This window comes from Cyprinodon variegatus, unplaced genomic scaffold (genome assembly GCF_000732505.1).
Source record: "Cyprinodon variegatus isolate N-32 unplaced genomic scaffold, C_variegatus-1.0 Scaffold831, whole genome shotgun sequence".
NCBI classification, from domain to species: Eukaryota; Metazoa; Chordata; class Actinopteri; order Cyprinodontiformes; family Cyprinodontidae; genus Cyprinodon; species Cyprinodon variegatus.
In genome coordinates this window covers 34786-48217 of record NW_015151284.1, presented here as the reverse complement: position 1 = coordinate 48217, position 13432 = coordinate 34786, and the positions used below count along the sequence as shown (strand labels likewise).

The 13432-nt window shown below is 39.8% G+C and overlaps 1 protein-coding gene across 3 annotated transcripts in view; it reads right to left on the bottom strand.

Annotated features, from left to right (window-relative positions):
- Window positions 1-13432, bottom strand: part of kdm6b (lysine (K)-specific demethylase 6B) — a 59129-nt gene that overhangs the window by 16036 nt on the left and 29661 nt on the right. The window contains exon 1 of one of the 3 annotated variants that reach the window (XM_015396961.1): window positions 7130-7435. The exons of the other annotated variants lie outside the window; for them this stretch is intronic. The gene's annotated coding sequence lies outside the window, so the exon portion shown is untranslated. Of the gene's footprint in view, window positions 1-7129; window positions 7436-13432 lie in introns of those variants that run through there. 3 annotated transcript variants of the gene reach the window in all.

Sequence of the window (13432 nt, the reverse complement as noted above, 5' to 3'; positions counted from 1 at the left end):
TCTTTGCTGTGGTGCTTCTTTTAATTTCATACTCCAAAAATAATAAACTGGATCAAACAGGAGGTGAAGGGTTAAAAAAAAAAAAAAGCCAGTAGGGTGACCCGTTGGGATTCTTTCCTCACACAGACACAATGGTGAGACGAACTGAGCAGGAAGAGTTGAGCTGGCAAAGTCAGCCATGAGACGTGAGGAAACAATCATTTAATAAAACACAGAGAGTGAGAGGGAGAAAAATAGCCAGTAGACCGAAGCACTGAGGGTGAACGGGGACACACCGACCAGGCTATAATTACATCCTCTGCAGAGGCTGTGTGTTTTATGTGTTGCGACCAAACAGTCTACTCCAGTTGCTATCCTGGCTGTTTGCTCACAGCTACACACAAAGAAGAGTGTGGGAAACTCAAGTCCCCGTGAAACGAGAGCGTTCGTAGACGTGAAACCATGGTGTTAATATTCCAGCTCAGGTTTTATCACCTCAGTGACACCACCTACAGGACAATGTGTGAGCATACGCATCATCGTCACTCGGTTCAACTTTTTTTTTTAGGGGGGGGGGGGAACCCCACCTTCTACCCCACCAGTGACTCAACACTCTGGAAAAGGGCTTCCCCGAAAAGCGTCCGACCTAAAAACTCCGCCTCTTTACAGTCAGGTGACCGTGGGCGTGTTTCTGCATCACTGCTGATGCGAGAACAGTGGGAATTTTCTGCTTTTTTTTTTTTTTTTCGCTTCTTCGGACTACGTGATGTCATTTCTGCTCCGCTCACAGCACAAGGCACATCAAGAGGGTTTAGATACACTAACAGGATGTGATGAGCCACGAGGAGGGGGGTTTCAAGCCTGCGAGACGGAAATTAAACCAACAAAGTGCAAGTTAATGACTCAAACAATCCAAAAAGCCACAGCACAAGTTTGAAAGTGATGAATTCGAGAATAAAAGTGATTACTTTCACTTCTAACACAATAGTTGGAGCATTTCAGTGAGTAATCTTAAAGAAATCTAAAGGAATTATAAAGAAATGTGTCCACTTTTTAAGTAAAAAAAAAGAATTTCCCCCAAAAGATACAGTATGTTGGAGAAATCCCCCCCCCCAGAAAATGATGTCATACATCAAAGAGCTCTTCCTGTCAACACCCTCAAGTGGTGCGCTTGCAAATCATTTCCCCCCTAAAACATCAGCTGGAAGGGGAAGGCATAGCCGAGAAGGGAAAGAGAAATTCAGAAACGCAGAACTGAATCCCAGGTCTGTACAGGAATGTCTGCTCCGCCTTCGCTGCTTGGAGAGCAGAAGAACAAAACTGTTAAAAAAAAACAAACATAAAGTCCTGATTTTAGCCCGCCCTGCAGACCAGATAAGAGCGAGCGGGGCGGTGACGACACTAGCTGGGAAAAATATCCGTCTGTGGGAGAACGCTGGCTGCGATTCTGTTTTTATCCTCCCCTGTGATACAACTGCTAACGTCAGCCGTACTTTGGTCAGCCACCATGATGCCAGGGCTATCAGGCACAGTGCTCATCACAGACCGTGACGAGAGATTGTGTAACAGTTAGTGGAGAACCAGTTCGATAGTGAACAAGCAGATTAGGCTCTGGGAAGAGGCAGGAGAAGAGTCCTTGGAAGCGGAAAGACCAAGATTGGGTCTTTTTCTCTGCTTCTCTCCTCGTCTTCTTCCACCCTCCCTCTCGCTCTCTACTCCAGTTGGCCATTACATAATCGGTCCCAGATAGAGATCGTGTTCTGGAGGGAGCACCAATCCTTTCTCTCTCTCGCTCCCTCACATCCGTGCCTTTATTTGTTTGTGCGTGAAGGAACGTCAGCACATGCCGATCCCAGCCGGTGATGTGGGCTAACTTCCATCACGTCTGCCTCTTTAAACACACGCACACTCATTAAAAAAAATAAAAAAATCGGGGGAGATCCGGTGCCAGTGACGACACTCGAGGGTCAGATGAGGATACAAAGCTAACTCCATCTGCTTGGAAGCAAATGAGCTGAGCTCTTTATTTTATTTTGCAACATCTGGGCTGATGGTTTAGAAATGGGTCAGTGGGCTGCTTCTAATAGACGCAGATGTGGAGAGATCAGCCTCTGGTGTGCATGACGTTACAGAGAAGGGAACTGAGCTCAGCGGGTAGAGGAAACTGTCGTCCACACCACAGGAAGTAGGCCTCCCTGAAGGGGTATCAAAGAGCGACGCTTCCTGTTTAAAAAGATTCTCTTTTCTTTGTGCTACTTTCTTTTTCTGAGTAATACCTACCTTTACGGATGCGTGAAAAAATGAGCTAAAAATTGCTCGAAACACAACTAAGTGATCACTGTCGTGTGAGCAACAAGTGTGACTCATTCAAATCGTCCTCAGCAAAAAAAAAATAACAAAAAAACAAGGTGATTAGGCGACAGTGACTCCTTGGTACTCTATCGGCCTCTTCGCCGGCTTCTGGTAAACGTGAGCCACACATTTTCTGTTTTTCTCATTTTCACAGAAACTCAGTGGAAAGAGTTTATTTCCTATATCAGCCTCGCAAAAACAACATCTCTTCTTCGCCATTTGAAAAACACAGTGACTCAACTTTAGGCAGAAAAACAAAAGCACAGCAGCAACAATTCTTGATGAAGCAGTGGCCGTTGAGAGGACGTGGGTGATGGATTGACAGACAGACGGCGGCTTCATCTTGTTCCCCCAAAAAGCCCCCCGACTTTCCACTTTTTATTGGAAGAAACAGATCTACCAAAAAAAAAAACCCTCAAAGTAGAGCGTCTCCAGGTGCAGCTGAGTCCAAATCCACTCAGAATTTCTCAGAAACGAACCAAACATTGAGAGTTTTGTCCTTCCCGACAGTTACCAGGGGAACAGGCTGCGACTTTACTTTCTTCAGAGAAAAAAAGAGAGGAATCTATTCATCATCTGGGTTTATACGAGGTCTTTATGATCAACATGTTTACAGTGACACAGGGACAGACTGACTAAACACACACACACCGACTAAGTCTCCTTATTTTCCCCCTCTTCCTACCCTGGACTCATAATATGGCTCATCAGCAGGCTGTGTGTGGGCCAAAACACACAAAATAACAGGGATAGGTTTGTGTGAGGGAGAGCCTCATCACACATAATGCTCCACATAATGACAGCATGAGCTCAGCTGGCTGTGCAGCGTTTTATTTAGAGCACCCTCCTCCTCCCCAATCGCATGCGCCGCAATCGTCCATCAGAAGGGCCGTGACGCAGGCGAACCCGTTTTGTTACGCCAGCACATTTTGGTACATTTAGTCTAGAAAACATCCAAGGACCGTTTAGAGATTCCTCAGATACCAGAGTCTGTCGCCGGCGGTTCCTGGAGGCAGATTGTACACAAATCTCCAGCTGAGATATTACTTATCCGGCAGCCTCCGTGGCAGAGCGCGGGGTAAAATGAGGTGATTCGAATTTTTTCCAAGGTGTTAGCTTATTAGGAATGAGTCACGTAACCCCCGCACCCCCTTTCCGCCGTGGCATCCGCACCATCATCAGTGGAAGAGAGCCAGAGATAACAAAGCATGGGGGAAAAACCTTCCCCTTGCTCTCACTCTCAATGTAACAAGCAGAATATAAACACAGCCTTTAACACTCCTCCACATGCCTTTATGTCTCTGCTGAACAGAACGACTACTGGTGATGTAAACAAAAAACCTTGTTAGCTAGGGATGGGAAATACACTTTTAAAAAAGTTTTTGCGCCAATGAAAAATAATGTTTTTTTTCTTTAGAAAACTTGAACACAAGCGCTTCTCTAAAACTGGTACTCAGACCTTTTTTCCTTCCTTTTTCTCACAGGTTTAGGGAAGTTGACAGTTATTATATATGAAATAAAGGAATTCTTCAAGGTTTACAAAAGCTTAAAAATACTTATTGGTCAATTTTTCTTGTAAAGCTCAAAGTTTTTCCAATAATTCTCGGGTATGGAGGTTTAACTACCTAGCATTTTGCAGCAGTACCCTGACTAGAAGAGCAGATAGCCCTACTTACCAATAAATATCAGTTTGTTATACCTCTTTTTTTATAGATTTCAACAGGTAGAAGGTGTTAAATGTGCTAAAGCATCTTCTAACATATAACATCTCCCCCCAGGTGTGTTGGCATTCCCAGACCGGCCATCTAACAGGTCATAGAGGAATTCCACCCATCGTTAAGAAACTACTTCTTCATGAAACCAGCCTGAACAGATAAAAAAAAAAGGCTGACCTGGCAGTTTTGCCAAGTTCCCATGCTAAGTTTAGGTTTGTATGCTCACTGAGAGAAACTGAAAAAGGCTTTGATTGACTCCTTTTAAACTTCCAGACTGTGTGCTGATGCCCAAGCGATGGGGAAATTCCTCATTGACTCGCCAACATAAAGGAGAACTTGTGCTTTAACTCCTGTGCTCATTTGGTTCTGTCCTACCCAGCTTTACGTAACTCTCCAAAGCAGCACTTCTTTTTACTGGAAAAGGCAGTGAAAGCTTTGGTGTGACACTGACAGATGTTTCATCACAACATCCACTTCCCCCAAACAGGTTTCACTTTGAAACACTCTGGTTTTGTTGTGAGACGAGGGCAGGGAAACGGGTACTTATTCCAAGCAGACGAGAAGAGGTAGTAGATTAAGCACTTCAAGTTATCCACTTACATATATTCTTCTTCCACCTACAAATACAGGTGTGGATTTCCAACTACAGCATTTTCTAAGTTTCTTGCAAAACTTAATTCCAATTTCCAAAAACTAATTCCAATTTGTTTCTAGGCATAACAAAAACCACAACATTCAGGCTAATTAGCATTAACCACTAAACTGTCAAACGGACCAGGAATTAGATGTATTTGATGCTGATAAATGTATTCTAAATAAAAATGTGTCATATTAGACATAAATGCGTTTTTTAGTAAATTCTTTGTATCAATTATCTAAAGTGAAAGTATAAAAACCAATAATAATGACTCATTTACAGCTGATTATTTGAGGGGTATCACAAGGCTGTGTGCTCAGCCCCTAAATGTTTTATATTAATGATAAATATAAATCCTTTTAATGTATCAAAAGTATAAAACTCTCTTTCATTGCAGTTTATCACATATGACGTATTGTTCTGTATAGAATAAACCTTTATGCATTCTATTTTCTGTATCTAATAGTCCTGTATATATAAAAGTAGGGAAAAGAAGTACAAGAACTCATAAATAATAGTCTCTTTCCAAACTACTAAGAACGAGAATCAATCAAATAAGCAAAATGGTGAAACGAGGTAAATAAAAATACATAATAAAGATCTCTATAACTTTTTGTACCGTACATTTCTCTTCATCTGAGGTGTACTGTCACTTTAAGGCTCCTTGTAGAGTCGCTGGTAGTAAAATGGGCGGGGATTGTTCATTCACACGCGCTCCTACTGAGATCACGGGACAAGCAGGGGCGGAGTGGAGATGAGAGCGAGTGGATGACTTTTTACAGCCGCAGACTTCAAAAGGAGACAAAAAGAAAAACTTGCTGCCTTTTTCCATGCCAATCGATTGAGTGATAGGAAGTGAGCCATCAAAGACCCCATGCTGGCACACTTTACTGATTTCTGACCTCTGCTCCTTTTTTATTACAGGCAATAAAGTAGCTTATAAGCCCCTCTGAATGCTCCCTTCACTGCAGCTGGTTTAAACCTGCATGCCTTATCTTTGGATAATTACACATTAGGGAGGGAAGATAAACCATTAACATCACAATTAAAAAAAAGTAATGAGGAAGAAAAAAATAGTTACTTTTACCACCAAAAAAAAAACTAAAGGGAACATTTGTTTAACCCTTTATAGGGCAAGTTACTATTTCTGATCACCTACAAATGGAGTCCCCTCGGTCCCTCAGGGAGGTCTAGAAACACAAGATCTATATCCAGCCATTCAGCAAAGATACTGCTACATGGCTGTACATCTTTTTTTGACATTTGACCAATTAGATGAGCCCTTGGATGATATATTACCTACTGGAAATTAAGTTGAAAAAAGGTAAAAAGTAAAAAAGTAAAGAAAAAAGGTAAAAAGTTCATAACAAGTCAAGGAAAAAAGAAGTTAAAAAGTAAAAAAAAAAGCTAACTAAAAAATAAAAAAGTAAAGTTAAAAATTTAATAAGCCTAGTTAAGAATTATATTTAAGTTTATAAACTAAAAAAATGTCAGTGCCAGTATCAGCATTAATGCCTCTAAGGTTATGTTGTACCAAAAAAAAGTGTTTTCATGAATTTCTTAAAAAAGCACTTATTTTTGTTATTTTTCTTAATATATTCAAGCAAGTTGGTGATTCTTGTTATTACGCTGACATTCATCTTTGCTGTCAAAATGTTAAAAAAGGTAATAAGGTCTTGCAATACCCTATAAAGGTTTAATATATTTTTTAAACAAATCCGTGTGTAACTTTCTGATGATTTTGCGGCATCTTTGCCCATCAGATGAACATATTGTGAAAAAATAAAGATCAAGAGGTTCTAAAAACCCATTTAGGACTTTTAAAATAACTAACTTTAAAAAAACAAGTGGTCAGACACTCTGAAACCTTATGGACAGCCATCCCATCCCCCCTTCTTCTTTTTTATAAGTAGTAAGGTGATGCAAATCACTTCCTTTCAGTCAAGCTCTTTGTGTACCTAAGGACTAACTGAGGGGGGGTGATGGGGGTCCATTCACTTTATACGGCTGGTGACCTCAGTGATCCTTCCAACCCCCCATCCAGCCACATAAACACAAAGCACATAGATCCTCATGTCTTCCAGCGGCACGCGGTGTTGTCCCACAATAACATGGGATCCATTTATTCCCCCATTCATATCGTCCCACTGTGCGCATGCGCAGAAGCGCTACTACGAACTCTTCAGCTGTAGAAGGAAAACAAAACCCGTTCTAAACCAAAGCAGAAATTCTGCTCGAGAAATTACTCAGATCCAACTGCAGAGACTCAACGACTCCGGTAAATGTGACTTCGTGGTGGATGTGAATTATGCATCCACGTGTGGGATCAAAGAAACACCTGTGGTTTTTTTGGAGGATTAAAAAAAAATTCCCCCACCTAAGTAGTTACAATAAGTTATACTCACCAATTAAGACTAATAGGTAGATTATTATTTAATGAACTCACCGTGATTGTCCGGGTTTTAAAATATTCCCATTGAAACTGGTGGAGTTAAATATCCGCAGAGTGGTATCCTAAGTTTAGAAGAGCTCCGAGTCAGCAGCCGGCTGGGAAAGAAAAAAGAAAAGAAGAGCACGGCGCTATAATCCTTTATATCAGCAGCTTCCTCTTCCAAACAGTCCAGAAACAGGAACCGTAGGTCGGATATACCGCTCCAAAGAGGCTCTTTCTTCTTTATTCACCCCTGTTTGTGTGTAATTTCAGTCCGTTTTGCCTCTCTGTAGCCGTTTGGCGTCGAGCTCTCCTTCCCTCTTCAGCTCTGCTCTCCTGCCTCAGACACACAGCGCCGCTTTAAAGAGACACGCTAGCAGGTGACGTCACGGGCCTCACCGGAATTCCCTGAGAGCTCGAGCTGTCACGGTGCCGAGCAGCCGGTAGCGGAGTTGATCTTCCTCTGCTTCCTTCTCTCTCTCTCCCCCCTTACACAAACTTTAATCACCTCCACACATCCAGGACGGAGTCGTGACCGGGCGCTGGACTCCAGGAGAGCCCGGTTTCTGTTTCCGTGCCTCGGCTCAGTCTATTTTTAGACCAAGAAGACCGTGAAAGCAGTCTATGAAATTCACTATAAATAGATTTAGGGATAGATACCTTCTGGAAAAAAAATACTATTAGGAATACTGACACCATAGCTTATTCTCAATATTTATTTTATAGCTCTTAGGACTTACTTTTCTGAACAATTCAATTCAGTCTAATTATATAAACTCAAGGAACTTTACAGTTAACCAGATAAAACAGTCAAATTGATTCAAAGTTTTCTATCTAAGGAAAACCAGTTGATTGCATCAACTCATTGACTGGAATGCAATCCCTCACACTAAGCATGCTTGTAGCGACAGTGGAGAGGAAAAACTCCCTTTTAACAGGAAGAAACCTTCAGCAGAACCAGGCTCAGCTAGGCTAATATGGAAAATATCCACAGACAAGTCAAAACATTATGACCACCTTCCTAATATAATATCACGTTTATTAGCTCGCCAAACGGCCCTGACAATTTAAAAACATATCCTTATCCAGTGATGCACACAACTTTTAGTTAAGGATGAAGACCAAAAGGCAGAAGTAAGACTTATATAGCCTTGATTCAAAATTAACAACATATATTTGCTTATGTGTATTGCATCCTTTCCAGTGATTATTTGGTACTAAAATTTTCTTTTTTTACTGATTCTGTAAAATAACTTTTTTTTTTCTTCCCTCTTAAATTAATCCTAACCCCCTCTGCCTTTCCAAGTCATTTCATTTCATTACTTGTTATTTATTTATTTCATTATTTCACTATGCGCAACAACATGCTCATGTGTAATAATTGTAATTTGGCACTCAGCAGCATTGTAAATGGTAAATACTGTCAATTAAGGGTATAATTTTACAGTGTGGATTGTAATTTTTGTATTTTCACTTATTTTACTCCTTTTATGCTATAATTTATTTTGCTCTGCTGTACTTACAATCTTATTTTTCTCTCTTCTGTAAATGGTGGAATTGCAAGAATTTTTTTTATTTTTATTTTTTTCAAGGGATTAATAAATTAATTCTTATTCTAATTTCAGTCTCTGTGTCTGTTGCACATAATTTGATTCCCTAAACCAACCTTATGAAAATAACATACTTGTGAAAGCAAATCTGCTGGGCTATGATACAGCATCAGGACATCAATTCCTAATGCTATATTGGCAAAACACGACATGATAAAAAAAAAAAAAATTAAGGCACCTCATTACATTACTATAAAACATCTTTAGCTAGTAAGAGTTTCTTGTTTTGCTCCTATTAAATGAAAAGTAAGACATCCATTGAAGGTTTTATCCCTTCACTATTAATTCCGAGTTTATTTAGCGCATGTTTCCTTAAAAAATATCTCAATCACCCTACAAACAGCTGCCCTAATACCATCAACCTAATTTACTGACCTCATTTAAAGATGTGCTTGTTTCTTTTCTGTGCTGGGTTCTTCAGTGCTTATCATTTTAAAAGCAATCATATTACAATACATTTGATATTCTTTTTCAATTATTTTCTACAGATAGCTTTGGGGTCAATTGTAAGTCACTAAAACAAATGAATTCTGAAGTTTTACATTAAGTAAAAGATCTTAAATGGCATACACCATACTGAAAGAGTTTCTTATTTATACCAAATAGAAAAACTAGGGATAATGTCTTTTTTAACCTTTTAAATACTAATGAGCAATTTGATTATGATTAACTGTAAATTTTGCATTCTTCTTATCATTGATGTGATAGGTTACATCTAATCCAGCATAGCTCAGCTTATCTCACTCAGCTACTTCTTATTTCTTAGAAAAGGATACAGGTCAAGCCAACGACTCCTTACACTCATAATGTGTCAGGGCTTTCATATCCAAATGCAAGAAAGCATTTAATATATCGTAAGACCAAAGAAAAACAAGATTTACTCATATTTAAGGACTCTGGTCAACATAAGCCGTCATTTCTTAGAGATCTTATGAATAATTTGGAGTCAACTAAAAGAGATAATTTCATCCAGAATCAGAGCATCTCTATATTCACAATGCGGGGATCTTTTTGCTCATATGCGACTCATATCGGAGTGTTTCGCGGAAGTCTGGACGGCCCAATTCCCATCTATTCACTCCCTGCAAAAAAATGTGATTTAAGCCATATCTGACTTATATGTCATTGCTGGGGCTCCAAGTACACATCAATACACTGCAAAAACGATCTAGAAAGAAGTGAGAAATTCTTAAAATAAGTGTATTTAGCCTTCATTTTAGTAGGTAGATCAGATGATTAGCCAATGGAATGAGTATTTTTACTATTCAAATAAGAAAATTAGGTATTATCTACTTGAAATAAGACAATGCCATTACTTTTTCTTATTTTAAATGTAAATTGTTTTGTTCCATTAAAGTGTCTCACTCCTAAATTCAAGAAAAATGCACTTATTCTGAGGAAAAAATGACTTGAGATTTCATTTTTGTTTGCAGTGTACAGACTTCTGTGGTGCAGCAGCAATCATTGATCGCTTTACAAAAACTTCTTCTGTAACATTCAACCTTTTATATTCCTAACCTTAACAATAACCCTGAACGTAAACGTTACCTGAGCATACCTAACTCTAATATCGACCTAAACTCAATTCAAAGCATAGTCCTAAACCTAACCATTCGCCAAATACCAGGAAAAAAAAACAAAATAGCTTCAATATGCTACAAATGGTCCTCATTTGGTGCAATAGCAAAGATTGTCCTTACACTGATGCAAAGCCTGTAGCAACACCCCCAGAAAAAAAAAAAAAAATAAATAAAATAAAAATAACTCATACACAATATGGATACGAAAAAAAAAACATACGGACACAAAAAGAGTAAAATGAGAAAAAAAAAAAAACAGATTTTCTCATTGGGGCCAAAAACGTTTGTTCCAACTTCACCAAGCCATCCTGTACTTTGTGTGATTTGGCCAGTGAGACACGATAGTAGTCCGGCTATCAGAACGTGTTCCGCACCCAAACACGCACTCTAGTGTTGAGGTTATTCTTAGCACTGCGATGCCTCAGCAGGAAAACAGGAGGCCAAATTAGTCTCCACAGGAACGGGGGAAGTGTGTCATGGCTGATGCTGAGGCGATGACTTCAGGGTACAGTACAAACACACATAGCACACACTTTATTTAGGGCCGGAACGCGTCTAACAAATAAATAAATGAGGAATATTATTAAAATATCTCTGCATCAGTGATGCAACCATCCACACTGCCTCTGAGAGTTCATGTTTGGAGGACTTGGTTTATTTCTGTGTGGATAAAAGAAAAAAAAAAAACAGCTACAGTATTTTCCACCAATATTGATTTGGTAGTGAGCGTCTCAATGTAGTCGTCTTTCAGAGATTAAATACAGATTAATACTCAGGATTGAATGAGAGCAGCTGGAAATATGTCTAGAGTGAAAGAGAAGAAAAAGGGACTATGTTGAAGCTGTATGGCTATATAGGTTTTATGAAATCTGGGTAATAAAGCTCCAGATGTACAATAAATGCAACCAGCTGAAGCCATAATGTTATAATGATTGGTATGTATATTATAAGTCAGCTGCAAGAATATTTTATCGTTTCATCTGGAAGCAATTATGGCATGAATTGTTCCCCCTCGTAATTATCCACTGTAGAGCAGTAAACTAGTTCATTATGTTTCTAGGCAATATTATCTACAGGCTCCAGACTTATTTATTCCTCCAACAGTGCTTTTTTTTATCCACTAGTTACAAACCCCTAATTTAAACAAGTAATGGTGTAATTGAAATACATATTTATTTTAAGACTGGTGCTGATTATTTAACATGAATCTAACTGAGCCCAGTTTTATGTGACCCATCTTCTCAGGCTGATTTTTGAATCCGACTTCTTTCAGAGTTTACCCTCATAAAAAAGACACAATGTCTCAATTTAAATGAAAAGAAACATTTATTAACAAATCAAAGAAAATATTAATAATTAATAGGTAATGGGTGGAGCTTTAACATGATTTCAAAGCATGGTTTCTGAATACACTAATGAATCGGTGAATGGATGCACGTACTGGCCAATACAAGAAAAGAAAATGCCATTATGAGCCTGCCGAATAATGGTGGACGTTTAATTAGGAGTGCTGAGAAGCGTCGCTATGAATTTATAGCCCCATTTACACTACACGGAACAGTGCCGAGTTCGGACCGAGCTTGGATCAGGTAACCGTGCCGAGCTTGGTTCCTTACAACCATTTACACACCACGCTAGCATGGTTCCTCGCCTCCTAATTACGATCTACGGTACTACTGCTCTGTAGAGGTAAAGAAGCAAACCAACATGGCGACGCCAGCTGAGAGTCAAGCGAAGAAGGCAGCCTTTGGTGAATTTACTAGACAGAGTCGGCTTTTGGGAATCGGATACGACAAACTATAGTGTAATCAGGGTTTACAGATGCAGAAAACAATCACGGATGTTGAGGTTCATCACACTGCTAAGCAGAATCAACACTGGAAATCCTGTGGCACGGTAGGGAAGCTAGTATTTTTATGAATTTGTGAAATTTCCTGATTGTAGATGGCTGAAAGGAGATGGCGCGGTCTGCTTATGCGCTCTTTGTTAAGTGAGAACTGTTCCAGAACTGAACCGTGTTGAGCCCTACTGTTGAATTAGTACTAGTATAGAGCGGTTTGGTTGTGTCTGACACGGTCCGGTTCAGTCGTGCGTGCCATTTACTCTCAACTGTTATCTCAGTTACCGTGCTCGGACCGTTTTCGGCAAGGTTTCAAAAGGGTAGTGTAAATGGGGCTTATGGCTTCTATTTCCAGAGATAGGCAGGTTGTTAGATCTGTTTGATGGACGGACGGAAGCAACGCATTGGTTTGATGGCTAAATCAAAGGATGGATGGACGAACAATTGAATTGATGGAGAACAAATGACGGATGGATAAACCGAAGGATTCAGTGAGGTTTGCCTGAACATCGCAGTGGTTCAGTGTCAAGCTAGACAGAAAGTCGGGTACCAGACAGGAAGAATTCCAGTTAAATTCACAATAAAATGAACCCACCAGCGCATGCCCACTTGGCTATTGCAAACCTACTTAGACTTAGACTAACTTTATTGTCATTTTGTATGCATACAGCTTTTCAACAGTGAATAAGCAGCTTACAACAGTGAAATGAACATTACCGTTTATTAAGTGCAGCAGTAATCAGAATGTAAACAGTGTAGGTCAGGGATGTCAAACTGGTTCCAGAAAGGGCCGTGTGGCTGCAGGTTTTCTTTCCAACCAAGCAATAGCACACCAGACTCCGTTCATCTCATCAAGTCATCATGTTCAGATTGGACTCAGTAGATGAGACGACTGGAGTCTGGTGTGCTATTGCTTGGTTGGAGAGAAAACCTTCAGCCACACGGCTCTTTCTGGAACCAATTTGACACCCCTGGTGTAGGTGAAAATGAAAACCACTTTAAAGTCATGGTGCAAAAGGCATTGATATGGACAGGTTCAGTGCAGTGCAAATAAATAAATATGGTGCAAAATGCAGTAGAAGGGATGATGAAAAAATAAGCCATGTTGGTAGTGCAAATATGATGTATACAAGTGTGATGCAAAGAAACGTAAGCGGCTATTGGAGAGTGAAAATGGATATTTATCTGCACGAATAACCAGTTTTGCCCTCAAACTCCCAGAAACAGCTTGTACACCAGTTTTCTCTCCAGTGGCCCAACAGCAGCTGCACCACTTTCACAACATAGT